At 48.1% G+C, this 25805-nt stretch overlaps 8 non-coding genes across 8 annotated transcripts; 7 read left to right on the forward strand and 1 right to left on the reverse strand.

Annotated features, from left to right (window-relative positions):
* Window positions 1-599: 599 nt before the first annotated feature.
* Window positions 600-708, forward strand: TRNAL-CAA. The gene is made up of 2 exons: window positions 600-637; window positions 663-708. It is a non-coding gene; the product is annotated as a tRNA-Leu (tRNA).
* A 1484-nt stretch (window positions 709-2192) lies between these two features.
* Window positions 2193-2265, forward strand: TRNAK-CUU. The gene has a single exon. It is a non-coding gene; the product is annotated as a tRNA-Lys (tRNA).
* A 650-nt stretch (window positions 2266-2915) lies between these two features.
* TRNAE-UUC lies at window positions 2916-2987 on the forward strand. The gene has a single exon. It is a non-coding gene; the product is annotated as a tRNA-Glu (tRNA).
* A 3925-nt stretch (window positions 2988-6912) lies between these two features.
* On the forward strand, window positions 6913-7020 carry TRNAL-CAA. The gene is made up of 2 exons: window positions 6913-6950; window positions 6976-7020. It is a non-coding gene; the product is annotated as a tRNA-Leu (tRNA).
* Window positions 7021-8507: 1487 nt separating this feature from the next.
* Window positions 8508-8580, forward strand: TRNAK-CUU. Its single transcript has one exon. It is a non-coding gene; the product is annotated as a tRNA-Lys (tRNA).
* Window positions 8581-9225: 645 nt separating this feature from the next.
* TRNAE-UUC lies at window positions 9226-9297 on the forward strand. The gene has a single exon. It is a non-coding gene; the product is annotated as a tRNA-Glu (tRNA).
* Window positions 9298-12561: 3264 nt separating this feature from the next.
* Window positions 12562-12757, forward strand: LOC120389488. The gene has a single exon (XR_005590962.1). It is a non-coding gene; the product is annotated as a U2 spliceosomal RNA (small nuclear RNA).
* Window positions 12758-17127: 4370 nt separating this feature from the next.
* LOC120389477 lies at window positions 17128-17292 on the reverse strand. Its single transcript, XR_005590951.1, has one exon. It is a non-coding gene; the product is annotated as a U1 spliceosomal RNA (small nuclear RNA).
* Window positions 17293-25805: the final 8513 nt, after the last annotated feature.

The following is a 25805-nucleotide window of genomic DNA, read 5'->3' on the forward strand; positions in this document are numbered from 1 at the left end:
CTCAGGTTGTGATGCTGAGCACAGGGGTTCCTTCACTCGCTCTGCTTGGACCCTCTGTAATGGGGAACGGACCAGCTTTCGAAAGAGCCTAGTGGAGCTGAATGAAAACAGCAGTAAACATCCAGGTTCACCTAGATTAATCTTTTGTCCCCAATTTTCTTGGGGAAACAAAACAAAAACAAGGTTTTCTTAAGAACTCAACACCCATTCAGGCTCCAAACTCTTTTGCAAGATTTCCAGAAGGGCTCAACACCCTGAGTGCTGAGCTAGTTTGGGAAAAAAACCCAAACAAGGCCGGTACCGATTGTGAGTGCTGGCTGCTTGACTCTGTGGTCCACCGTGCGGGAGTTTGAGGTTCTCATTAAGCTAAGTGTCTCTATTCTGCCTCTGTCCTAGTGTCCATCTAATAAGTGAGGGGGGAGATTAGAACACCTCAGAAGGCACAGGGTTGTAGGAAACCTGAAACTTTAGATGAGGGTGATGGTGTCTAAAACCAGATGTGATGTAGGTGTTGAACGAGAGATGCTGTCTTGGCCTCCTTGAGCGGCTCATACAATATTGAAGAAAAGGAGGGTTGAGAGAGCTGCTTTTGTCCCAGCGTCAGGATGGCTGAGTGGTCAAAGGCGCCAGACTCAAGGCTCTGTCTTTCCCACAACTGGGGCTTCTGGTCTCCTGCAGGAGGCGTGGGTTCAAATCCCACTCCTGACACAACCTCTTGATTCCACCTCAAGAGGTGGCCTGGTTTCAATTGCCCTTGTAACATATTGGAAGAGCCCTTGTTTAGGAGCTTTCTTAGAGTAGCGGCAAGAGAAGTTAGAGGGAATCGTAAATACCTTCGGAATCCATGCGCTCAAGGCACCTAGTTGGGTAAATTCCAGTTTATTCCCCACCAGAAAGTTGGCATTGCTTGATCTTGGGCAGGTATGGGTGTCAAACATATACAGGTGGAGGAAGAAGGGAGCAGTACAGTAGACACTGATAAAGGGAAGGTAAGACTCTTAGTCTCAGCGTTTGGGCTTGAGCCCTAAACTGGGTGCTCTACGTACTCTGGTTTGGCTGCTTCATGAGGGCACAGAATTGACAACATAGGGAGCAGAGACAGGAGGCAGCTACAACCAAGAGCCCTGTTAGATTGTGTCAACATCCTATCAGGAGGTCTCAAAGCCTCTCTCTCAATTTGTATCTCAGAAATTCTATCCGCTCCAGGATCTTTCTCCATCAAAGAGCCGCTAGGTAGGCAGAAGAAGAGGTGGAGAGGGTTGCGATGGAGGTAACAAAAGCAGAGAAGAATTGTTCCTCTTGGGATTTTTGTGTTTCTCTTGTGATCCTGTCGGAGGAACCGGAAGCATCATTAGATTTTTTCTGGCTACTTTCTGTCCAACAGATTAAGTTGGTCCATTGTCCATTCCCCTCAGGGTTAAGAGCTGGAACCCTGTGCTCAGGGTCACAACCTTAGCCCAACCGAAGGCACTGAAACAAACTCAAATGATGCTTCAGCTGCCTCCCTCAGCATCACAAGACCAACAGAAAGAAAACTCCTGAGGAACGGGGCTCTGAGCATTGCCAGGTTGTGAGTTCCGTCCCCTCAGGAAGCAGCCAAAATGCTCGAAGCCCCACCCGCTTCTCTTGGACCGCTGGCAACATGGTGTTTGCACAGGAGCCGCAAGCCCGTCTTTCCTGTCTTTGTCTATTCCGGCCCCTTCCCCCCAAATGCTTTCATCGGACGCTGGAGGGACCTAAGGACCTGCAGGTTCCCGCACCCACCTCCTAAAGCAAACAGTCCTTCCCTTCTCTGACATTCCTGGAGCCGCACATCCTTGGAAGAGTTTTACCCCAGGGGGTTCTGATTCCCTGCGAAAAGATGTGTCTGGCGGCCGGCGGGGAACTGTCTTCTCTGCCCCCTCTTTGGGCGCTGAGAAGCTTTTTCTGAGAAACAGCACCTCCTCCTGCTGGGAGAATCCTAAATTCCACCCTCTCACCCAGGTTTCTCTGAGCAGCTGCTAGATGATTTTCCCACTTCTCTGGTCTAGACACCAGCATCTAACTAGCCTTGGAACGGGCCCTGGTTGCTAGCTGGAGAGCGAAGGAACCAGGAAAGAAGGCAAATGTCAGGAAACGAATCTCAGCACGCAAAGAAACTTCCTTCGCTCTTCTTTTGCACTGTCTGTGCCTTTGTTACCCCTTGAGGCCTAGCCCGACTAGCTCAGTCGGTAGAGCATGAGACTCTTACTCTCAGGGTCGTGGGTTCAAGCCCCACGTTGGGCATTTCATCTTGCACTCTTCGACATCACTCTCTCCCTTAGAGTCTCAGAGCATAACGGAATCCACTCTTTGTCCTCTCAACCAGCTGAGGCGGTCTCGGACCTTTAGTACATCATGAAGACAAGACACATTGACAATTCCATGGTCCTAAGAGAGTTGAGTCTCTTCTAGCCCAGGCAAGAGAGGGAAAAAATAACCTTTCAGAAGCTGATTGCCCCCTCCCTGAGCAGCCATCTAGAGCTTCTCTACTTATTTCTATATCTTCGCCAGCGCTCAGTAGTTGAGATAACTGCTTCTTTCTCAAATCCTCCACCAGCCCTCTTCATTGGGATGGAGATTGCTTAAGGCTGACGATTCCACCACATCTTATTCATCCCTCATACATTTCTGTAAGCCCATGGAGAGTAAAACAAGATAGCAACAAAACTGTTTTTTTTTTAAAAAAAAGACATGGCCTCAATGTATAACAATACAGGAAATTGTCTTAATATGTTTTCTGTTTCTTTTTCATATCAGTGCTAAAAATAGGAAGGGAACCGTAAGGAAACGAAGAGCTCAGAGCTTGTGTTAACCTCCTTTGAAGACGAACGAATGGCCTCAGTTGGACAGAAAGTAGGCCTAGAAAGTTATGCCCAACCCCCCCAACTGTCATCTCCCTGGTGGTCTAGTGGTTAGGATTTGGCGCTTTCACCGCCACAGCCCGGGTTCAATTCCCGGTCAGGGAGTTATCCTCTTCAACAAAGTCTACCTTGCCTTCCTCGCTTGGAGTTCAACCAGAAGAAGGCAACTTCCTGGCCTCCTTCAGAATGCTCGGAAACTCTTTAGAGGCCATGGGAAAGCAAAGCTTGCAACTACTACAATATGGCTATCTGCCCTTAAAGCCCAGCCTCTGCACCCTTTTACACAAATACACTTACTTGTGCAAACAATTTAGTTTTCCTTCTTACCGAGCCTAACCTAAATTAGAACAACATTGCACTTTGACCCAAGATCTTTTCTTTTCTTTTCACTTTTCTTGGTGAAACCAAACCAAACCAAACAATCATTTTGGGTCCACCAAAATATTTCACTAAATATAATATTCATCCAAAAACCTTTCACCCAGCGCTATATACAAGTCTTTGGAAGTAACACCCGGAGAAAGATCATTAAGCTTTTCCATTCCTAAGATCTAGCCGCTGAAGGCTTCTGAGCATGGGCTATGGGCCTTTCACCTCTAGGCCAGTGGTTACCCTCTTGCTCAGGTGGCTACTGATTAAAGGCAACGTGGTTTAGTGGCAGATCCATTTCAGCCTCCCCCTTCCAATGTCTACAGGAGGGTGTTTGTTTCGCATTGCATCTAAGAATCAAATCAATTCTCTTGAAACCTTAACCTGGAATCAAGGTGATTGTAGGTCAAGGAAGGAAGGTTTTGTTCATCCTGTTCTAGTAAATGCTCAAAGTTGCGATGCTTCTTGGAGCTTCCAGACACATTGGCCAGAATTTTCAGAAGGTCTCACACCCACCGCTAGGGCCAGATTTGCAGAAGAACTAGGCTCCCAGTTAGGCACTAAAATCTTTAGCCAGATTGTCAAAAAGGCTCAACCTATTTTTCCAAAAGATGAGTTATTTTGGAAAAAAGCTTGTAAAGATTGTGGGTGCTGGTTACTTGTCTATGTGGCCCACACTGCTGGAGTTGGAGGTTCACCATTGTTTTCTCAGAATGCGGTGTCCGTAGTCTGCCTCAGTTCTGGTGTCCATCTTTTATTCTCCTAATAAATCAGCAGGGAGACTAAAACAACATCGGACTCACAGGGCTCCCGGAAACCTGCCACTTTGGCTCACGGTGAAGGTGTATACAAATCATCTGTGCTGTAGAAGGGCTCTGGGAGTTGAAAGAGTTGTGAATTTAACCTTCTAGGTTTCGGGCCTAATCTGAAACTGTTTCAAAACCAATTCCTTAAATAGACCATAGTTTGAAGCATCAGCAATAGGCATCTTACTGAATATATCCAGAGCTTTCCCAGCCAATTTGGCAACCAAAGTTGTCATCTTCCCTTTCCCGAATAAGCACTTTGTCTGTCCTCCGGGCAACACGCTTAAAAATCACTACCAGTGTCTCAAAGCAATCAGCTGTGCACATATCCTGCTCGACTACGCCACTGTGATGGGTTCGGTCACAGAGATCCCCTTGGGACTGAAATTACTTCCGAGCCCGTTTTCCCTGCCAGCTTGGGACTCCAGAACCCTGCCTTGTTGAGCCAGACACCCTAGCCTGCTGCAACACAGACCCAGGCTCTGGGCCACACCCCCAAAGCTGCAGACTTTAACTCAAAACAGCTCAGCACCTGTCTCCAGCACCCAGCTCCCAGTGGGATCCAAAACCCCAAATAAATCCCTTGTACTCTCTATAAAGCTTATACAGGGTAAATTCCTAAATTCTTCACCCTCTAGATCACTGATAGAGAGAGATGCACAGCTGTTTGCTCCCCCAGGGATTAATCACTTCCTCTGGGTTTATTAATAAACAAAAGTCATTTTTATTAAGGTTAAAAAGTAGGAGTGAAGTGATTTCAAGTAATAACAGACAGAACAAAGGAAGTCACCAAGCAAACTAAAACAAAACACGCAAGCCTAAGCCTAATACATTAAGAAACTGATTCCAGGGAATAGCTCACCCTCAGAGGTGTTCCAATCAGCTTCTTTCACAGACTAGACTCCTGCCTAGTCTGGGCCCAATCCTTTCCCCTGCTTCGGTCTTTGTTACTTCCAGCAGACATCTTAGGTTTTCTCATGACTGGCAGGGGTTTTCTCATGACTGGCAGCCCCTTTGTCCTGCTTCACCCCCTTTTATAGCTTTGGCATAAGGCGGGAATCTTTTGTCTCTCTGGGTCCTCACCCTTCCTTCTAAACGGAAAAATACCAGATTTAAGACGGATTCCACTATCGTGGTCTCTGTAAGACCCCCTAGTTTCCATTCTTCCTGGGTTGGCCCACACGTACACAGGAAGGTTTGCAGGTCAATAAACCATTTACAACCAATTGTCAATGGGAGCCGTCAAGGTTTTAAACCGCCATTAGTGGCCCACGCTTTGCACAATTACAATAGGACCTCAGAGTTAGACTTCATATTTCCAGCTTCAGAGACAAGAATGAGACATGCATACAAATAGGAGGCATATATTCAGTAGGTTAGAACCTTTGTTATGATACCTTACAAGAGACCTTTTGCATCAAGCATATTCCACTTACATCATACTCACACTTATAAGCATCTTTTCATAAAACGTATGGAGTGCAACGTCACCGGGTGCCCTACCTACCCTGCTTTCGCTGCTTCCTGATGGCACAGAATTGACAACAAAAGAGCCAGGCTAGGAGGCTTCTAAAACCGAGAGAGCTGTTCTATCGCGTCCACATCCTCTCAGGAGGTGTCAAACCCCCTCTCTCCGTTTCCATCCCCCAAATCCTATCAGCTCAATGAGTTTTGTCCCTGGAAGAGCCTCGAGGGAGGCAGAAGAAGCGGAGAGGATTGCGTTGGGGGTAACTAAAACAGAGACGAGTTGTTCCTCTTGGGATTTTGGTGTGTTTCCCTGGTGATCCTGACGGAGGAACGGGAAGCATAATTCCATTTTTTTCAATGCCTCGGATTGGGTTCAGCTGGTGAACTCTCTGCTCTTGTTCTCACAGGGGAATGGAGACTGGACCGGTTTCCCAATTTGGACAGAAAGTGGCTTGCCAAAGCCGAGGAGAGCCTGCTTCCTGCCTGCACCGAGTTGACAAACTGGGGAAGCCAAAGCTGAGAGACCCCGTAGACGAAGTCAGAGTGCTATCCGCTCACATGGAGGGGGAGCACAAGCCCTCCCTGGGTTTCTCTGCCCAAATTATAATCAGTTGAGTGATTTTCCTGGACGAGCCTCTAGGTAGGCAGAAGAAGAAGTGAAGAGGGTTGCGATGGGGTAAATGAAAACCGAGGACTCTTCCTCTTGAGATGTCTTTGTCTTGCTCTTGTGATTCTGATGGATGAACCTAAAGCGTCATTTGAGCGTGTTTCAGTGCTTTTCCTCGGGCTCAGGTTGTGATGCTGAGCACAGGGGTTCCTTCACTCGCTCTGCTTGGACCCTCTGTAATGGGGAACGGACCAGCTTTCGAAAGAGCCTAGTGGAGCTGAACGAAAACAGCAGTAAACATCCAGGTTCACCCTAGATTAATCTTTTGTCCCCAATTTTCTTGGGGAAACAAAACAAAAACAAGGTTTTCTTAAGAACTCAACACCCATTCAGGCTCCAAACTCTTTTGCAAGATTTCCAGAAGGGCTCAACACCCTGAGTGCTGAGCTAGTTTGGGAAAAAAACCCAAACAAGGCCGGTACCGATTGTGAGTGCTGGCTGCTTGACTCTGTGGTCCACCGTGCGGGAGTTTGAGGTTCTCATTAAGCTAAGTGTCTCTATTCTGCCTCTGTCCTAGTGTCCATCTAATAAGTGAGGGGGGAGATTAGAACACCTCAGAAGGCACAGGGTTGTAGGAAACCTGAAACTTTAGATGAGGGTGATGGTGTCTAAAAACCAGATGTGATGTAGGTGTTGAACGAGAGATGCTGTCTTGGCCTCCTTGAGCGGCTCATACAATATTGAAGAAAAGGAGGGTTGAGAGAGCTGCTTTTGTCCCAGCGTCAGGATGGCTGAGTGGTCAAAGGCGCCAGACTCAAGGCTCTGTCTTTCCCACAACTGGGGCTTCTGGTCTCCTGCAGGAGGCGTGGGTTCAAATCCACTCCTGACACAACCTCTTGATTCCACCTCAAGAGGTGGCCTGGTTTCAATTGCCCTTGTAACATATTGGAAGAGCCCTTGTTTAGGAGCTTTCTTAGAGTAGCGGCAAGAGAAGTTAGAGGGAATCGTAAATACCTTCGGAATCCATGCGCTCAAGGCACCTAGTTGGGTAAATTCCAGTTTATTCCCCACCAGAAAGTTGGCATTGCTTGATCTTGGGCAGGTATGGGTGTCAAACATATACAGGTGGAGGAAGAAGGGAGCAGTACAGTAGACACTGATAAAGGGAAGGTAAGACTCTTAGTCTCAGGGTTTGGGCTTGAGCCCTAAACTGGGTGCTCTACGTACTCTGGTTTGGCTGCTTCATGAGGGCACAGAATTGACAACATAGGGAGCAGAGACAGGAGGCAGCTACAACCAAGAGCCCTGTTAGATTGTGTCAACATCCTATCAGGAGGTCTCAAAGCCTCTCTCTCAATTTGTATCTCAGAAATTCTATCCGCTCCAGGATCTTTCTCCATCAAAGAGCCGCTAGGTAGGCAGAAGAAGAGGTGGAGAGGGTTGCGATGGAGGTAACAAAAGCAGAGAAGAATTGTTCCTCTTGGGATTTTTTGTGTTTCTCTTGTGATCCTGTCGGAGGAACCGGAAGCATCATTAGATTTTTTTCTGGCTACTTTCTGTCCAACAGATTAAGTTGGTCCATTGTCCATTCCCCTCAGGGGTTAAGAGCTGGAACCCCTGTGCTCAGGGTCACAACCTTAGCCCAACCGAAGGCACTGAAACAAACTCAAATGATGCTTCAGCTGCCTCCCTCAGCATCACAAGACCAACAGAAAGAAAACTCCTGAGGAACGGGGCTCTGAGCATTGCCAGGTTGTGAGTTCCGTGCCCTCAGGAAGCAGCCAAAATGCTCGAAGCCCCACCCGCTTCTCTTGGACCGCTGGCAACATGGTGTTTGCACAGGAGCCGCAAGCCCGTCTTTCCTGTCTTTGTCTATTCCGGCCCCTTCCCCCCAAATGCTTTCATCGGACGCTGGAGGGACCTAAGGACCTGCAGGTTCCCGCACCCACCTCCTAAAGCAAACAGTCCTTCCCTTCTCTGACATTCCTGGAGCCGCACATCCTTGGAAGAGTTTTACCCCAGGGGGTTCTGATTCCCTGCGAAAAGATGTGTCTGGCGGCCGGCGGGGAACTGTCTTCTCTGCCCCCTCTTTGGGCGCTGAGAAGCTTTTTCTGAGAAACAGCACCTCCTCCTGCTGGGAGAATCCTAAATTCCACCCTCTCACCCAGGTTTCTCTGAGCAGCTGCTAGATGATTTTCCCACTTCTCTGGTCTAGACACCAGCATCTAACTAGCCTTGGAACGGGCCCTGGTTGCTAGCTGGAGGCGAAGGAACCAGGAAAGAAGGCAAATGTCAGGAAACGAATCTCAGCACGCAAAGAAACTTCCTTCGCTCTTCTTTTGCACTGTCTGTGCCTTTGCTACCCCTTGAGGCCTAGCCCGACTAGCTCAGTCGGTAGAGCATGAGACTCTTACTCTCAGGGTCGTGGGTTCAAGCCCCACGTTGGGCATTTCATCTTGCACTCTTCGACATCACTCTCTCCCTTAGAGTCTCAGAGCATAACGGAATCCACTCTTTGTCCTCTCAACCAGCTGAGGCGGTCTCGGACCTTTAGTACATCATGAAGACAAGACACATTGACAATTCCATGGTCCTAAGAGAGTTGAGTCTCTTCTAGCCCAGGCAAGAGAGGGAAAAAATAACCTTTCAGAAGCTGATTGCCCCCCTCCCCCTGAGCAGCCATCTAGAGCTTCTCTACTTATTTCTATATCTTCGCCAGCGCTCAGTAGTTGAGATAACTGCTTCTTTCTCAAATCCTCCACCAGCCCTCTTCATTGGGATGGAGATTGCTTAAGGCTGACGATTCCACCACATCTTATTCATCCCTCATACATTTCTGTAAGCCCATGGAGAGTAAAACAAGATAGCAACAAAACTGTTTTTTTAAAAAAGACATGGCCTCAATGTATAACAATACAGGAAATTGTCTTAATATGTTTTCTGTTTCTTTTTCATATCAGTGCTAAAAATAGGAAGGGAACCGTAAGGAAACGAAGAGCTCAGAGCTTGTGTTAACCTCCTTTGAAGACGAACGAATGGCCTCAGTTGGACAGAAAGTAGGCCTAGAAAGTTATGCCCAACCCCAACTGTCATCTCCCTGGTGGTCTAGTGGTTAGGATTTGGCGCTTTCACCGCCACAGCCCGGGTTCGATTCCCGGTCAGGGAGTTATCCTCTTCAACAAAAGTCTACCTTGCCTTCCTCGCTTGGAGTTCAACCAGAAGAAGGCAACTTCCTGGCCTCCTTCAGAATGCTCGGAAACTCTTTAGAGGCCATGGGGAAAGCAAAGCTTGCAACTACTACAATATGGCTATCTGCCCCTTAAAGCCCAGCCTCTGCACCCTTTTACACAAATACACTTACTTATGCAAACAATTTAGTTTTTCCTTCTTACCGAGCCTAACCTAAATTAGAACAACATTGCACTTTGACCCAAGATCTTTTTCTTTTCTTTTCACTTTTCTTGGTGAAACCAAACCAAACCAAACAATCATTTTGGGTCCACCAAAATATTTCACTAAATATAATATTCATCCAAAAACCTTTCACCCAGCGCTATATACAAGTCTTTGGAAGTAACACCCCGGAGAAAGATCATTAAGCTTTTCCATTCCTAAGATCTAGCCGCTGAAGGCTTCTGAGCATGGGCTATGGGCCTTTCACCTCTAGGCCAGTGGTTACCCTCTTGCTCAGGTGGCTACTGATTAAAGGCAACGTGGTTTAGTGGCAGATCCATTTCAGCCTCCCCCTTCCAATGTCTACAGGAGGGTGTTTGTTTCGCATTGCATCTAAGAATCAAATCAATTCTCTTGAAACCTTAACCTGGAATCAAGGTGATTGTAGGTCAAGGAAGGAAGGTTTTGTTCATCCTGTTCTAGTAAATGCTCAAAGTTACGATGCTTCTTGGAGCTTCCAGACACATTGGCCAGAATTTTCAGAAGGTCTCACACCCACCGCTAGGGCCAGATTTGCAGAAGAACTAGGCTCCCAGTTAGGCACTAAAATCTTTAGCCAGATTGTCAAAAAGGCTCAACCTATTTTTCCAAAAGATGAGTTATTTTGGAAAAAAGCTTGTAAAGATTGTGGGTGCTGGTTACTTGTCTATGTGGCCCACACTGCTGGAGTTGGAGGTTCACCATTGTTTTCTCAGAATGCGGTGTCCGTAGTCTGCCTCAGTTCTGGTGTCCATCTTTTATTCTCCTAATAAATCAGCAGGGAGACTAAAACAACATCGGACTCACAGGGCTCCCGGAAACCTGCCACTTTGGCTCACGGTGAAGGTGTATACAAATCATCTGTGCTGTAGAAGGGCTCTGGGAGTTGAAAGAGTTGTGAATTTAACCCTCTAGCGAGATGGCCCTCTTCTGCTTCCCAAAGGCTTTGGCTGCAGTAACAGCCCTGGGAAAAGCCCTGGCCCTCCTCACCTGCCCTTTCCCAGCACAACGCGTTTCGGGCCTACACAGCTCCTCACACAACACCCGCCTGGGACCTTACCCTCACCTACCAGCTCAGCAGCACCTTTTTTCCTCTCAAAACCTCCTCTTGCCACCCTCCCCCTTCCACACTTCATACTCACCTCATCGCAAACTCACCCATAGCCCCTTTGGCTTCTCAAGCGCCTCTGGAGGGACGCAGCTTCCCAGGCACGCAGATCCTTCCCTTCAATGCACACTGGATGGACATTCGAAACACAGCCCTTTCCAGTAGGTAATGTGTTGCTTTTGGACCCTGACGCCCAGCAAGAAGTCCTGGTACTCTTTTTCTGACCAATGGACCCCACTGACTTGCCTTTACCAAGCAGAAACTAAGGACCGGCTGATGGCTCTCTTTGCAAACGGACGCCATCAGACTGAGCCACGAGGCGTGCTGCAGGATAGCCCCTCCCCACCAAAAAGCAATGCCGTGACGCGGATTCGAACCTAGGCTGCTGCGGCCAGAGCGTAGAACACTAACCACTATACGATCATGGCCAGGCGCTGAGGGTGGAGCCAGCAACCTAGTGGAAAATGCTCAGCTCTGTGCTCTCGGGGCAGCCACCTACCTCACCAGCATCACAGGTATTTCTCAAGTCTCCCCATTACAGTCACAGGTAAAATGCTGAGCAAAGGAAAAAAGACAGGAAGCCAATCCCATGCCTGTCCCTTTTTCTGTCTTCCTCCACCCCTGGACCAAGTCCCTCCCTCTTTGTCTGGGCCATTGTCCTCATGGCCCTGGCCAGCCTATTTCCCTTTGCATTTTTCCGTGGAGAGGAATGTTTATGAGTTTGTACCCATTTTTTTAAGGCTTTGCTTTGGCAAGGCTGTTGCCTGCTGTGAGAAAAACAGAAGGGGGCTACCTGAACTGGTGTCACTGGCTGAAGCTTATCTATAGTATATGAAAAAAGCTCAGAGCTCTGAAAATGGTTTATTTACTTTAAGATTCTCATGTTAGTGAGATTGTTTCCTAGCTAGCAGGGGACTGTTTTGTGATGTACATTCTACTGGCTCTTTGGTTTTGTATGTTTTTGGGAGGAACGGTGGAGGAGAGTATCACGGTTGAAGAGCAGCAAAGAAATGTGTTGTTGTTTGTGTTAACGTTTGGTTTTTCCTAAAAGTGTCTGGTTTGGAGTCATTTGTAACTCTTTGGTTAGTTATTGGTAACGGCTTCTTATTGGGCCCCTGAGTTGAAAGGCTGCTCTTGCAGATTTTAGTTTGTCATTGTTGGAAGGTCAGTTCAAGAGCTGCTTTCTTAGTCTAGTCCGTGAGGGCTCTTCCGCCGCCCTCCTTAATATACCTTCCAGAAGGTGATTGCATGGTTTCCCTCATCTTCCCACAGAAGAGAAATTGTCCATCCCTTTCCTGTGGGGAAAACACCAGTGTTTTAACTTAGGAAACGGTCAACGTTTTGCCCAGATGAGTGCTAGTTCATAGGCGCAGAAGAAGAGGAAGGCTGTGGCCCTTTGAGTCAGATTCCTAGCGTTTCAGGCCAGAAGGAACCAGCCGATCACCTCAGAGGGACTATGGGGCACCAATGCCCCAAATGGCAAGGAATTGCTGTGATGCAATTGACTGTCTGTTTGAGCTAGTTCTGTGGGAAGGAGCAGAAAAGAGCCTCGGGGCTGTGGAATAGCACCTGCATAGGCTTTCTTTACCCTGTTTTGCTGTAAGAGTTAACCGTGAGAGATTGGTAGTCCAGGTCAGTGGGTGGCTTTATGGAAATTAGGAGTATAGAGGGGAAACTAGGGAGAGGAAGGCATCTGCAAGACTTGTCTGTCTTTGAACAGAATTGTGTGTTAAGGGTTCTTGCTTCGAAGTCTTCCACTGGAGTCATTTTGGGGAAGTGATTCTCAGGTAGAGTTCCCGAGTTGTGGTGGTTGTTGCGGTTCTGGGAGCTCGTCCTGGTGAGGTCGAAATGGGTGGGCGCAGGGGTGTGCGTGCATAGCAGAATGTGAGTATTGTTTTTGGGCTCCTTGGAGCTCAGATCAAAGTGTTGTGTCTGTTCTTATCAGTTTAATCTCTGATACATCCTTGATGTGAGGACTGTATATTAACTTGATTTTTGAAGCAGGGGGGGTTAGAACAGAAGCTTGCTTTGTCTGCCCTATGCATTGATCTGGTATTGCAGTGCTTCCAGGATCGGTGTATCTCCTTTAGAGGAGAACCTTCTGGTTAGAAAAGCAGAAAAGAGTTGAACTGTGATACTTTCTTTAAAGCAAATGTTTTTTGAAGTAGCAGAAAAATCTGGGTGTTTTTCTTTCTTTACAGTTTCTTGGAAGTGTTTTGTGAGTCTATAGATGTGAGAGGTTCTTCTTTGTCTTGCTAGAGAGTTATTTAAGAAGCTGGACTCCTTCTTTCTGCTGTGAGTCTTTTCAACAGTATGAGGGACAAATGCTTTCCAGATTCTGGGTCTGTTGGGGAGATGGGATTTTTTTGTTTTTTTTTTTTTTGTATTTTTGGGGGGTGGGGCGGTTGGTAATATTTGAGGTCACGTGTATATCCACAACTGCATGAGTTACACAGACTTCTCCCCACCCGGCCTACGTTCTATGTATCTTGGTTCGTAAGATCAAGACAAGGCACTAGGTGTCGTGCTGCACCCAGCACACAGGGGCCCCAATCCTGATTTCCCCCGCCCAGGCCTACTGTAATCTAAATGCTACATAATAACCCTTAGCTTCTCATTGTTGTCATCCTCGCTATTGGAAAATCCCCCAAATCATGACAGTGGCTTACAAATCAGGAGGATTCTTTTTTTTAAAAATGTAATGTGGGTTCTCTTTCTTTCCCTTCTGGTTTTCTGAACCAGGCAAGCTAGAAACTTACCTTTCTAGTGTGGCCAGAGCCCCAGAGAGCAGCAGCCCCCGGCGCCTGGGGCTGGCAGGCAGCGGGGCTCCTCACTTTAATTTCACCCACCAAGTATCAAGTGTGAACTCCTCAGGCACTAGAACAGCCTTAACATGGAGTCACAGACAGACCCCTTGGGCACCCTGACTCTATCTTGCCACCCAGGGGTAGTAGAAGCTGCTGTAACACGCAAGCGCTGTATGTCCTTTAGGGCTAACCCTAGCCAAACAGCCAGGATCCCTTGCTGCTGCTTAGAAGGTGTGCCATCTCCCTGAAGTCCAAGCAGCATCGTGGGGAGGGGGGAACAACAGTTTCTTCCTGACAGGGATTTTTATTCCATTCCCCCAGAGCTCAAGCTGATGGGGGCAAGTGTTTGTGCAGGGCTCTGCCTCCTCGGAGGTGTGTGAGGAGGAGCAATCAGCCAAGTCTTTTGTCCACGGATGATCCACAGTGGCTTGCCTGATGTCTCAGTCAGGGCCTTCTCTTGTTGGAAAGGAGATGACGCCTCTTCTGGTAAACTGGCATTTCACACTTGGTAATGCTTCTCTCCTGACTGGTGGCGTGGTGGCGGCAAGGGGTTTTTTACAGCTTTAGTGCCAACGCTTATATATCACCTTACAACATGGGCTACGGCTATTATAGGTGAGAATAATGCATGCAGCAACTCACGAGCTTGTCATAAACTCTAAACACGTTTTTATAAAGCTAATGCCTGTTTTAACGACACTAACAAACAGGTGAGCAAGACTAGTTTCCAGCCATGCGTTTGTCACTTTTCAGTAAGGCCTAGGGGCCTTGGCATGAGCTGGCACCTGGTCTGCCAGTGTCAGAAGAGGATCTTCCCTCTCTTATCCCCGGGTGTCTGTACTGGGAGCAGTACTGTTCAACTTATTCATAAATGATCTGGGGAAAGGGCTAATCAGTGAGGCGGCAAAATTTGCAGATGATACAAAATTGCTCAAGAGAGTTAAGTCCCAGGCAGACTACCAAGAGCCACAAAGAGATCTCACAAAACTGGGTGACGGGACAACCGAATGGCAGATGAACGTCGGTGCTCATAAGTGCAAAGTAATGCACATTGGCAAACATAATCCCAACTATCCCTATAAAACGATGGGGTCTAAATTAGCTGTTACCACGCGAGAAAGAGATCTGGAAGTCGTTGTGGATAGTTCTCTGAAAACATCCACTCAATGTGCAGCGGAGCATTGGGAATCATTAAGAAAGGAACAGGTAATAAGACAGAAACTATCATATTGCCTCAATATCAATCCATGGAATGCCCACATCTTGAATACTGCATGCTGATGCGGTAGCCCCAATCTCAAAAAAGATATATGGGAATGGGAAAGATTCAGAAACGGACAACAAAGATGATGAGGGGATGTGGACCAGCTTCCATCTAAGAAGAGATTCATAAGATTGGGACTTTTCATCTTGGAAAATAGACGACTAAAGGGGGATACGAGGGAGGTCTGTAAATCTATGACTGGCGTGGACCAAGTAAATAAGGCAGAGTTATATACTCCTTCTCATAACACACGAACCAGGGGTCACCAAACCAAATTAATAGGCAGCAGCTTTAAAACAAACAAAAGGAAGTCTTTCTTCACGCACCACACAGCCAACCTGTGGAACTCTTTGCCAGAGGATGTCGTGAAGGCCAAGACTATAACAGGGTTCAAAAAAGCACTAGATAAATTAATGGAGGATAGGTCCATCTATGGCGCTTTGCCAGCGGTATCCCTAGCTAGGTATCCCTGTTTGCCAGAAGCGGGGCATGGGCGACAGGGGATGGAGCACTTGATGATTCCCTGTTCTGTTCATTCCCTCTGGGGCACCTGGCATTGGCTGCTGTCAGCAGACAGGATACTGGGCTAGGTCTTTAACTTTGATGGGTAGCTGGGAAGACAGTCAATCAGACAGAACCCGTTCGACAAACCTCTTCATTTCCTTGTTATTGCCTGACTCCTTTAATTCATTTCCTTTTCCTTATTTCCCAGCAGACTGACTAGCCACCAGATTTGGGTGCTAGCAGAGGGACCTGACGAGCTCCTTCTTTTCGGCAGTGTTGAACTTGCCAGGGCACAGTCAGATTCTGGATGCTCATCTGAATGTAACGCCTAGCGCTCACCTTTATTTCTGTTTCTTAGCTCTTTTGGGCCATCGATCTTTGGTCTGACCCATAGGATCCCTGCATTAGGAGAGATGGCTAATTAATGAGCCCATAAACCTTGGAAATCAAATGAAACCTGAAGTCCGTAGAAGACCTCGAAAGGCCCTTGGGGGGTGGAGTGCGAGCTGAGGAAGAGTTCCCTGCACAGCTTACCTCTCCATTCTCGTTTTCCTGTCCTGAGCGCAAAAGCCAGGAAGCAGCTCCGGGTAGGGAGGGGATACGATATGTGTGCAGTGGTTAGACAGGAAACAGCGAGGAACTGGACTCGTATGGAGTGAAACTGTAAGCATCTTCTGTATGCCTGATGACTGCAGGTTTGAGAGAGTTATGTGGGAAGTGGAGGCTTTCGATGGCTTTCAGAGGAAATGGAATGGAAAGGCAGCCGAAAGTGGAATCCCAGGTTTTTAAAAAATCCTCCACTAACACACCAAACAGCTCAGGTCTAGTTACTCATTGAAAATTAGAATAAAGTTACAGCAAGATTTCATCATAAATGAATTCAAACCCTAAAGATTTCAGAACACAACTGCTAAAAGGAGCCACGAGGGAAGCAATACAAAGTCAACCTTGCCTCAGAGAAAGGCAGTTAAACAATTTCTCTTTTTTAAAGCAGCATAATCTCCCCAAACGGAAGGGCCCTGTTCCCGGAGAAGGGTCCTGGAGAGGGTTTTCCTCGTTGGTGCCGGCCATCCACCTCCCCGAAAGGCAGGAGCTAGGTCGACGGAAGAATTCTTCCGACCAAGGCGCGGACTGATGTAGCCGCGCCGATTTACGTTCCCCGTGCAGCCCAGGCCCGAGGGTCGGTGCATGCTGAACAGTTAAGTCAAAACAGCTCCGTCCGTCAGAGGTGTGCAAAAGGGAAAACCCGCTCCTGGGCGACACAGCCACGCCGCCCTAACCCGCAGCGTAGCTAAGGGCATTCGGGGAGGCGGTGGGTGGGCCTCAAGCGACGGAAAGCCCTCCTCCAGCATGGGGTTGTGACAGCCTAGTCTCCGTAGCACAGACAGGGTGGCCACCAAGAGACAGGAACAGACAGCAAAAGCCAAAGCGGCCCCAGGGCAGGGGGCGAGGCTGCCTGTTGGACGAGGAGACCAGGTGGGACAGGCGTTTTGGACAGGCCGTCCTCCCGTCAAAGGAGGAAGAGCCCGAGAAGAAGGGCCGGGCAAGAAGCTACAAGCAGGGAAAGAAGCAGAGCAGGCAGGCAGCTCCCCTTAGAGCCAAAGAAGGCACCGGTCCAAGCCCCCCCAAAAGCAGACTAGAGAGCAGATCAGCTGCAAAAGACCAGGGAAAGCCAAGAACACAGAGAGACCCAAGTAAAGTTCCAGAGCTGAGCTTTGCTTACAAGGAGGAATGTGTGACAAAGATACCTAGAAGTACAGGGCCTGTAGAAAAGAGCACTCCCAAAGACCCAGACTGACAACTGCTTTCCCGAGAGTCTGCTTTGCGGTGCACTAAGCCTAAGCAGCCCACTGTCGGTTTTCTGTTGTTCAAACCAATCACCAGGGGAGAGCGCGAACGCAGTCCCCCACTACCACAAACTATGCAGTTGAGTTTCCCGCATTTGGGGAAATCGCAGGGGTCAGCACACCCACAGTGCAATGGATGAGCCTCACCCTGGGAAAACCACCTTTGTGATCATCAATAACCAAACTTCCATACAAACGGACTTCACTAAAATAAGACAGGAGATCTACATCACTCACTTCACCTCTCTAAAAAGGAAAAAGGACTGTAAGCTGTCTAAACTCCTACCTGCCACATGGGGCCACAACCGTGATACCCCTAACCCACCGAGCAATATCGTCAATCTATCCAGCCACACACTCAGCCCAGAAGAACAGTCTGTCCTATCTCGGGGACTCTCTTTCTGCCCTGCCACCCCCACCAACATGATACAGTTCTGCGGCGATCTGGAAGCCTACTTTCGCCGTCTCCGACTCAAAGAATACTTCCAGGACAACACTGAACAGCGCACTGATAAACAGTTACCCTCCCACCAACAGCACAAGAAGAAGAACTCCACAGGGACTCCTCCTGAGGGTCAAAATGACAGTCTGGACCTATACATTGAATGCTTCAGCCGAAGTACACAGGCAGAAATTGTGGAAAAACAACATTGCTTGCCTCACAACCTAAGTCGTGCAGAACGCAATGCCATCCACAGCCTCAGAAACCATCCTGACATTATAATCAAAGAGGTTGATAAAGGAGGTGCTGTTGTCATCATGAACAGGTCTGACTACCAAAAGGAGGCCGCCAGACAACTCTCCAATACCAAATTTTACAGGCTACTTCCCTTAGATCCCACTGAGGAATACACTAAGAAACTGCACCATCTACTCAGGACACTCCCTACACTAACACCGGAACAAATCAACATACCCTTAGAACCCCGACCAGGGTTATTCTATCTATTACCCAAGATCCACAAACCCGGAAATCCTGGATGCCCCATCATCTCTGGCATTGGAACTCTCACTGAAGGACTGTCTGGATATGTGGACTCTCTACTCAGACCCTATGTTACCAGCACTCCCAGCTATCTCCGTGACACCACTGATTTCCTGAGGAAACTACAATGCATTGGTGACCTTCCAGAAAACACCATCCTAGCCACTATGGATGTAGAGGCTCTCTACACAAACATCCCCCACACTGATGGAATACAAGCTGTCAGGAACAGTATCCCTGATGATGCCACAGCACAACTGGTTGCTGAGCTCTGTGCCTTTATCCTCACACACAACTATTTCAAATTTAATGGCAATATATATCTCCAGATCAGTGGCACCGCTATGAGCACCCGCATGGCCCCACAATATGCCAATATTTTTATGGCCGACCTGGAACAATGATTCCTCAGCTCCCGTCCACTCACGCCCCTTCTCTACCTACGCTACATTGATGACATCTTCATCATCTGGACCCATGGGAAGGAGACTCTGGAAAAATTCCACCATGATTTCAACAGCTTCCACCCCTCCATCAACCTCAGCCTGGACCTATCTACACGGGAGGTCCACTTCCTAGACACCACGGTGCAAATAAGTGGTGGTCACATTAACACCACCCTATACCAAAAACCTACCGACCGCTATGCCTACCTTCATGCCTCCAGCTTCCATCCTGGGCACACCACAAGATCCATTGTCTACAGCCAAGCACTGAGGTACAACCGTATCTGCTCTAACCCCGCAGACAGAGACCAACACCTAGAAAATCTCCACCAAGCATTCTCAAGACTACAGTACCCACACGAGGAAATAAGGAAACAGATCAACAGAGCCAGATGTGTACCCAAAAGCCTCCTACTGCAAGACAAACCCAAGAAAGAAACCAACAGGACTCCACTGGCCATCACATACAGTCCCCAGCTCAAACCCCTCCAACGCATCATCAGGGATCTACAACCCATCCTGGACAATGATCCCACACTTTCACAGGCCTTGGGTGGCAGGCCAGTCCTCGCCCACAGACAACCTGCCAACCTGAAGCATATTCTCACCAGCAACTGCACACCGCACCATAGTAACTCTAGCTCAGGAACCAACCCATGCAACAAACCTCGATGCCAACTCTGCCCACATATCTACACCAGCAACACCATCACAGGACCTAACCAGATCAGCCACACCATCACCGGTTCATTCACCTGCACGTCCACCAATGTAATATATACCATCATATGCCAGCAATGCCCCTCTGCTATGTACATAGGCCAAACTGGACAGTCTCTAAGGAAAAGGATAAATGGACACAAATCAGACATTAGGAATGGCAATATACAAAAACCTGTAGGAGAACGCTTCAACCTCCTGGCCACACAATAGCAGATTTTAAGGCGGCCATCCTGCAGCAAAAAACTTTAGGACCAAACTTCAAAGAGAAACTGCTGAGCTCCAGTTCATCTGTAAATTTAACACCATCAGCTCAGGACTAAACAAAGACTGTGAATGGCTTGCCAATTGCAGAACCAGTTTATCCTCCCTTGGTTTTCACAGCTCAGCTGCTGGAACAGGGCCTCATCCTCCCTGATTGATCTAACCTCTTTATCTCTAGCTTGCTTCCTTATATATACACCTGCCCTGGAAATTTCCACTGCTTGCATCCGAAGAAGTGGGTATTCACCCACGAAAGCTCATGCTGCAAAACTTCTGTTAGTCTATAAGGTGCCACAGGATTCTTTGCTGCTTTGTGATCATGGTATTTCCCCTGCCAGGTAAGTATGAGTTCCTGCTGCCTGGCCACCGCCTGCCCTCGCTCGCCCTGCACTTATAACACACGGGGCGGACCGACCACCGCCTCGCCCACACCGCCCCCACTGCCGACAGCTGCCCCGACGCGTCCCCGGAGCCCTCCCTTCTCCACGCCGAGCTCCCGGTGCCAAAGTCGGGCCCTGCCTGGCAGCCTGCGTCCGCTCCCACAATGCTCTGCTCGCACACAGATCTGCATACCCGCTCACGCGGCTCCGCCTCCGCTCGGGCCCCGCCCCTGCCCGCCCGGGCCGCCACTCTTGCCTGCCCTGTAGTGGTAGCCGGGTCCCGTCCGGGAAGCCAGGCCAGCAGAGAGACGGCGTGGCCCACCTGCTGCTGGGGAAAGAGCACAGCTTACATTTTGCTTCTCTCTCGCTCTCTCCCACCGGAAGCTGGTCCAATACAAGAATGACCTCCCATCCTCGCAAAAACCCACCTTTCCAAACAGTCCTTCTTTCCCCGCCCCCGAATTTGGCTTTCACCCCCGGCGACCAGCTCCTCTCTGTGTCTCCCCCACACCCCCCCGGTAAAGTAGAGATGGAGGCAACTTCAGCCACTGGAGACAGCCCCAGCGAAGCGCTGCAGCCCGCCCCGGGGACGGGGAGGGTGTTTGCAGACAGAATACATATATTCCAGAATTCCAGCCCTGGGACACTGAGGAGGAGGAGTCAAAATGCCCCCTTCAATTATTACCTCCTCTCCAGAGGTCAGGTGAGAATCTACAATCCTTTCTCCCCAGCCCCTGTGCCAGGATCCCTCAAGCAGAGCCTGGAGTCCTGCCCCTGGCATCTGTACTATTGACAAAGACTAAGTGACAGGGACAAAACACTCAAATCCCGCCTGGGGCGAGGAGCCAGGTTTGCTCTTCAAATTCTGTCGTTGGTACATTTGCAGGCCTGGGAATGTCCCACAACAGCATTGAATGGGAAGCTGCCTGCAGAACAGTGACACTGCACAGAGCTCCTGTGGAGGAGGGGTGGGAATTAGTAACATTTTGAGGATCGTTTGGGAAATGAGCCTTTGCTGACAAGGTTTGTCTCTGGTCATATTTCACCTTCAGGTGTTATGTTGAGGGATCTTTAGTGTATTTTTGTGAGGTTAATAACTATCTCCTTGACTTAAAAATTGGTGTCACTTGATTTTTGCATCTCCCTGTGAAAATACAACTGACACGTGTGGCTTTCTACACAGGGTCATGATGTTAAAGTTGGGGAATTCAGTCTCTGTACTTCTTGGGGGGAGGGAGGTTGCTTTTTTACAGCTGCCTCACGGCCAGGCACACCGGGCTGTTAGCTGCACCCACGGTCCTTGCCAGGCGTCCCTGCTGAACCCTGGGCGGCTGCACTGCCGTGCTGGGGTGACTCTGCATGGGGAGAAGCTGCTGTGGAGCAATGTAGAGCAGGTGCAGGAAGGAGACGGGGTCACTATTCACATTCTGAACTGCACAATTTTCCAAATTTGGGAAAAGATAAATAGATTCATAGACTTATGATCATCTAGTCTGACCTCCTGCACAATGCAGGCCACAGAATCTCACCCACCCACTCCTGTAACAAACCCCTAACCTATGTCTGAGTTATTGAAGTCCTCAAATCGTGGCTTAAAGACCTCAAGGTGCAGGGAATCCTCCAGCAAGTGACCCGAGCCCCATGCTGCAGAGGAAGGCGAATGTCTGAGAACAATTCTAAGGGGAAGGTGAATGCAGAGCAATGACACTGGAGATGCCCAGACCTCCAGTGGGGGCAGCGTGGAAATTAATAATGGGAAGATCATTTGCGAAATTAGTCGTCACTGACAAGCTTTGTCTCTGTTCCTATTTCACGCTGTGGTGGTAGTTAGAGGAATCAAGACAGATTTTTTTACTATATTGATTAAACACTTAATTTTATTTAATCAAGCCAAAAACTTAATGTCACTTATTTTTTCTCTGTCCTAGCAAGAATGAATTGAATTTTGTGACTTTCTGGAAAGTGCAGCGAGATTAAATGTGGGGAATTCAGTCTCTGTGTTTGTGAGCTGATGTTTTCCTCTCACAGGTCAGTGCCTACATTGAAATGCCAAGAGGGATCTAAGGGCTGGTGTACACTGGGCACTGAACTGGCAGTGTGACGTCTCTTAGAGTGTGAAACCCACCCCCAACCCATAGAGTTAAGGTGACCTAAGCCCTGGTTAGATAGTGCTAAAGAAAAGGAAGAATTGTTCTGTTCATGTAGCTATTACAGGGATTGGAAAACCCTTCCAGTCATCTGCCTGCTCACTCCAGTGACTGCCGGCCCCTCCGCATGGCAGGGTGGGGTGGGTCTGTGCCTCCACGCGCTGCCCCTGTCCCGAGCCCCTGCAGCCAATGGGACACTGTGGGGGTGATGCCTGGGGGCAGCAACACATGGAGGCCCCCCAGCCTGCCCTGCCTTGGAGCCCCAGGTAAGCGCCACACCCCTGACCCCCTTCCTGAGCCTGCACCCCCACCCCTTCCCACACCCCCCTCCTGCCTACCCCCAATCTTCCTCCCACAGCTCACAACCCCCCCCCAACACCAGTTCCCCCATCCACCAGCCCCAGCCCACAGACTGCACCCTGCACCCAAACTCCATCCCAGAGCCTGCAGCCCAGACCCCCTCCCCCACCCAAACTCCCTCCCAGAGCCCAACCTCTCACCCCTTCTGCACCCAAACTCCCTCCAGAGCCTGCACCCCAATCCCCAGCCCCAGCCCAGGGCCTGCACCCTAGACTTCCTCCCCCCACCCAAACTCCCTCCCAGAGCCTTAGGCAGGTGAGGGGCAGAGGGGAGAGAGTTTTCCTGTGGGTGTAGTTAATCCACTTCCCAAGAGGTGGCAGCTATGTCAGTGGGAGAAGCTATATCAGTGGGTGCGCAAGGTGTGGTGTTTGCCACATTTAAGAAGTTTAATCAAACCCCATTTTTAAAACCACCTGTGGTCTGGGAATGGCAAAGGAGCTCGATGAAGCAGGGTCCATCCTGCAAAGTCCTGGTGTGGAAGCCAGTAAATAATTAACAAGGATTTGAAGAGATCTTAATGAATGTTAGTTAGCAAGAGTCAGGCCATACTGTAACCTTAATGACGTAAGACTTGTAGGAGCAAAGATAGTGCGAGGCGACAGGACAGGAACTGTGTACAAAGTTATTATGACCTTGCAATCACTAACCAAAATGCAGGCTTGCTTTTCTTAGGATTGAGACAAATAAGATAAGCCTTTTTGCTATGTATAAACAAAATGTAGTTGTTGCTTTTTACTGTCTGTATTATTGTTAGAAATTGTCTGTAAAAGGTATAAAGGCTTGCTGTGATTGTTTACCAGTTGAGAGACCTGTCCAGGACCCTGTGTCCTATGGCACTCTCTCCCTCCATTGTAATTACTGGAGAAATAATAAAGTATTTAATTTTGCTGCACCCAAACAAAAAAGCGAGAACTGAGTTTTTCTTCGACAATTTGGGGGCTCGTCCGGGATGGCAACGCCCACGGACCCACAGACAACTACTACGGATCATTCCCCTTCTAACCCCATGGCGCCACATGAGAGGTATGAGACCTTTTGAAATCTCTATTGGGGTATCAGAGGAGGACTTTCCGTGAGGACGTCTGTCTCTGTTGGGCTCACGCCATCTGAACTTATTGACTGTGCAGCAGGATCAGATGCAAAGTGGTATTGGGGAGAGGCCCCAATAAGGTTAGTTTATAGCAGTACTGGGAACTGCTGAGTTGGCCAAGGAAATGCATAAGGTAATGCATAGGTAAATGCATTAGAATGCACCGGTGCTGAGGGGTTTTTACCGCCTCAAGAGGGGTTGTCATACCACCTCATGGTATTGGTCCGGACCAGGTAAAGATGCATCATGGTTTAAAAAAAAAAAAAAAAGATAAAAAGGTTGAAAAAGGGTTAAAAAGAAAAAGGAAGAAAAAGAGGCCTTGGTGTGTGTGTGTGTACACCAGTGTGAGTGGCTGTTACCGGGCTAGCCCGGTAACTAGTGGATCTTTAGGAGATCCGACCCACGGTGGGCTGACTCAGCCTGGCATAGTCCGGCGAGGAAGCTGCCTGGGTCTAGGAGTGTGTGAACCCATCTTCCCTTCCCTTTCCTTGTGAGTCTCTCCTGTGTGAGTGGAAAATGTACATACATTATGGTCCTAAAACTGCAGGTATTTAAATGATTGGAATCTGTATACGCGTGAAAATTCATTTAAACAATGCCCATTAGAAGGTACCTTCAATCTAGATAAGATCATATATCTCAGTGGAGCTTTAATCACAAAGAAAAACCTCTGTCACAGTGTGAGCAATTTGTCTAGGAACGGGTTAATTTGAAATTCGGCTTAGCCCTGAGATAAAGGAGAAGTTGTTTTGTGTTCAAGGTCATGAATTAGTGCGGACTATGCTAAGTGCTAAGTAACTGCTTCAGCCCCAGCTGGTTGTGGAAAATAAAAAAAGGCAAACCAAAAAGCAGTATAAGTTACAAAACTGAGATTGCATTTGCAAAGCTTAACGGTTCAGTGAGATCCAACAGTTTTTGCAACCCTGAAGCCGGACAGGCAGCTGACCTGAACTGGAATCTCTGAAAGAGACGCCGCAGGAGATTCCAGGGTGTAAAAGAACAGCCATCCCAAGAGTGGCAGCATGTTGGAAATGCTGGACAAGCTGTATACAGGATAATCTCCCGTCCACCTATTTCCCTTCTCTGAACATTATACACAGACATGCCAGTCTGGATATGTGTAAGTATTAAAGTGGCTTAAGGCTTGGGGCATTCATATTTTTCCCGAGTGATGTGGGAGCATTCCCAATACTCTCCATTGTTGTTTTATTATTTTTAATGAAGCTTTAAAATTTGATTGTATGCTCTGTCAGTTTGATCACCTGACATGAGGGATAAATTAGTAACAGGAATTTGTCACAGTTTGGTGAGCAATAGAGAATTGGAAAGCACTGTAGAATTTACACCATCTATCTGTTTTACCCTTGTTAGTTTATGTTTGCTTTGTTTGGTACTGTTGGTGTTTTGTGTTAAGAATAGCATGATTATAGGTGAGCTCTCATAGAATAAGGAAACACTATTTGGTTTTGGTGCACTATTTAGCTTTGGCTCTGTTTTGTTTAACCGGTTACTGATGTTTTTCTGCTCTGTTCATTTGGGCGTTAGGTGTGTGAGCGGAACTGAACTTCTCGTTCGTAATTCCTCAGGGTGGAAGCCATGTGTGCGATGAAGCTCTGAGGTTGTCCTGAAATTTTACAGTCCCCCCCCCCCCTGTAGCGGACAATGTAATAGAAGTAGAAAAATTTGGCTTAGACTGTAATTTTCTTTGCTCTCTGTGTAATTTTCTTTTCTGTTTAAGTGTCAGCAGACAAATGGGTGGGTCTCTGGGTAGACCCCCAAAGGGGTTTGGATTATGTGTTAAGTGAATGGCCATGTATTTTTGCCCAGGTGGCAAGTCTTACTAGGAAGGACTCAGGTAGTCTTGTGAGTAGAAATGTTTTGGGGACAAGACCAGAAGGGTGGGGGCTAGTTGAGTAGCCCACCCTCCTAGCTAAGAACTGGTTGTGGAACAAGCTAGTGTCCATGGACGGGACGATTCAGTGAGGAAAAAAGGATCGGGCCCAAGCGGGAGGGCAACAGACAGCGTGATTGGAAAACAGGTTGGAAACTTTTGAGGGTGTAGTGGAAAGAAGGAGTAAGTGAATATAAGCATGAGCATTTCAAATACTCAAGAGGATATTTGGAATGGTGATTTAAGTTGATAAAAGTGGCTGTTGGAAGGGAAAAGCAAGTGATTTTTAAGAGAACAGTTTTTGGTGTCTATGAAATGTTTGTGAATGAATTCAGGCAAAGAACTTATTAGATTGCAATCATTTGGCTATGAACAATTTTGTTAAATCAGTTGAAGAATGTATACAGTGCTATGTAATGACATTTTATT

The sequence above is a fragment of the Mauremys reevesii genome, linkage group 23, assembly GCF_016161935.1.
Source record: "Mauremys reevesii isolate NIE-2019 linkage group 23, ASM1616193v1, whole genome shotgun sequence".
Lineage (NCBI taxonomy): Eukaryota > Metazoa > Chordata > Testudines > Geoemydidae > Mauremys > Mauremys reevesii.